We start from the raw sequence: 2,797 nt of genomic DNA on the forward strand, positions 1-2,797 counted from the left end.
TGATGCTTTCACACTGTCCCGAGACGCCAGGCATCGCTCGCTTATAAACGGCGGTTGAAGGGGACGAGCAACTGTGGCTGCAGGCGCATGCGCATTACCAACATTACTTTGAGACGTCACAATAGAAGGGTAGGAGTAGATTGTTGCTTCATTGTCATTTGACTCAATGGGTGCTTGTCCTTAATTGTTCTTGGGGGGGGGGGGTATTGCTTAGGAGGTAGTACTTTCAGGGGTGGGGTAATTGTCAACGAGGGTAATTTTCTTAGGGGGTAATAGTGTTCGGGGGGGGGGGGGTAATTGTCCATTGGAGTAGTTTTTTGGGGTGATTGCCCAGGGGGTTATTGTCCTCATACGGGCAAGCAGCACGGAAACAGTGCAGGTAGTAGACTAGTTAATACCCTGCCATATGTCCCCCAAAAACTTAAATATTTTTTGCACTGAGCAAAGAAAGGTCATACGCATGATGGAGATGTCGTGGTATTTTGGTTCATTATTCACTTGAAATTCTTTCCAAGGGTCGAGGGTTAGAATCCATTTCCACTCTCCACCAAGGTGTAAATGTGTACCTGGCGATTGCTCGGGTAATGATAATTGCAGGGCCCTCACAGAAGCACAATATTGAAGCTGATGACGTTTGTGTAGGTAAACAAAATTAAAAGTTGTAGTAGTAGTAGTAGTAGTAACAGTATTTGTACTGGTAGTAGTAGTTGTAGTAGTAGTAGTAGTAGTAGTAGCAGTAGTAGTAGTAGTAGTAGTAGTAGTAGTAGTATTAGTAGTAGTAGTAGTAGTAGTAGTAGTAGTAGTTGTTGTTGTAGTAGTAGTAGTAGTAGTAGTAGAAGTAGTTGTTGTTGTTGTAGTAGTAGTAGTAGTACTAGTAGCAGTAGTAGTAGTAGTAGTAGTTGTTTTTGTTGTTGTAGTAGTAGTAGTAGTAGTACTAGTAGCAGTAGTAGTATTAGTAGCAGTAGTAGTAGTACTAGTACTAGTATTAGTAGTGGTAGTAGTAGTAGTAGTAGTAGTAGTAGTAGTAGTAGTAGTAGTAGTAGTTGTTGTTGTAGTAGTAGTAGTAGTAGTAGTAGTAGTAGTAGTAGCAGTAGTATTAGTAGCAGTAGAAGTAGAAGTAGTAGTAGTAGTAGTAGTGGTAGTAGTATTAGTAGTAGTAGTAGTAGTAGTAGTAGTAGTAGTAGTAGCAGCAGTAGTAGTACTAGTAGCAGTAGTAGTATATAGTAGTAGTAGTAGTAGTAGTAGTAGTAGTAGTAGTAGTTGATGTTGTTGTTGTTGTTGTAGTTGTGCTTTTATTATATTGTACCATTACTCATGGCAGCATATTCTACTCAACTTTTAACTCATTAATATTAAACCAACAGAAACTGATCAACTAGTCAATTAATCGACTAAAAGATAAATACATTTTAGGGGACATATTCAAACGCGCGTTGATTGAAATTTAAAAAAGAGGGAAAAATGACGAAAAAAGTGTATTTAGAATAGACGAACTAGGTTTTAACCTTGAAAAACATCTATCAATTTTGGAAGTGGACTCTTATATTAGCTATCCCAGGGTCAGATCACTTAGAGAGTGACCTCTCTTTTCATCTCCCGGACACACTTGAATACTGTTGCTGGCAAATTCTCGCTGTTTGAATATACTTAATAATAATATAATATAATATTGGATTATTATATAGCGCACGTATCGACCTTGCAAGGTCATCAAGGCGCCCCAATATTACCCGACTATGCTTGGCTATCGATTACGAATATTTTGAATATTTTACTTTTCATTTTTGTTTTCCTTTTCGTTGTTTTTTTTTTGTTTTTTTTGTGCCTTTCTTGAAGACATGAGTTATGTTTGTCTGTTAAGCATAGCCTAGAAGTATTGGTGGGTCTTGGATTTTTAGGGGTGGTATGATTTTGGCAAGTAAATCTATTTTGGATTAATTTAAGCTATGCGAGATTGGGCTTTCATCGGGGATGCGTGCCTTCCTTTCCCGAGATCCACCGTTATTATATTCTTTCGCCTTGAGTTTTTGCAATTTATCCATCTACTAGTAGTAAGACCACCCCCGTTTCAATCGCCAGTACCCCCCCCCCCCCCCCCCCCCCCCCGTTCGTTACCCGGAACGATACTACCTCGCTGGTCAAAGCATAACGCATTGCATCTGCTAGAATATTCAAACATTATCAAGTCTGTAATACACTTGAAAATCGTAATTATGAAATCCCACTGTCCCCAGCTCATGCGCTTCAAACAACACATGCGATTGGAAATTTTAAAAATTTCCAACGATATAATCAAGTTAAGACAGATTCTATTTTTCTAATTTTATTAAATTATTTTCGTGCAATCTACTCATCATTCGTTGTGAAATCAAAGAAAAAGCAACACTCATGATGAAATTGAAAAAATAAAAATAAATTAATGTTTTACCTAGTGGAATTGAATATGAACAGAATATGTTGATACATGCTATATATATAATGCATTATTACCCGTATCAGACATCTGAGCTGGTCATTTACAAAACCGTATTGCCCTAGTTTTCACTAGCAGTGGGAACGGAGGGGTATATTCTTTGTATTTTCCTTGGTCTCCCTGCGCGTATTGACTTTGCGTGTAGAGACGAGTGAAAATATACCTTGGTATTTTCCACGGTCTCGCATTTTCATTGCGCATCTATTAATATTATGCGTACGAGAACCTGCGCACTTTGCGCGCACTCTATTCTGACGTAATAATCACACCAAATACACACTGTTTGTAGTGTATCGAAAATTTTGTCAAGCACTGGATGCACAG

This window comes from Strongylocentrotus purpuratus, unplaced genomic scaffold, assembly GCF_000002235.5.
Source record: "Strongylocentrotus purpuratus isolate Spur 01 unplaced genomic scaffold, Spur_5.0 spur5_scaffold_20, whole genome shotgun sequence".
Classification (NCBI taxonomy): domain Eukaryota; kingdom Metazoa; phylum Echinodermata; class Echinoidea; order Camarodonta; family Strongylocentrotidae; genus Strongylocentrotus; species Strongylocentrotus purpuratus.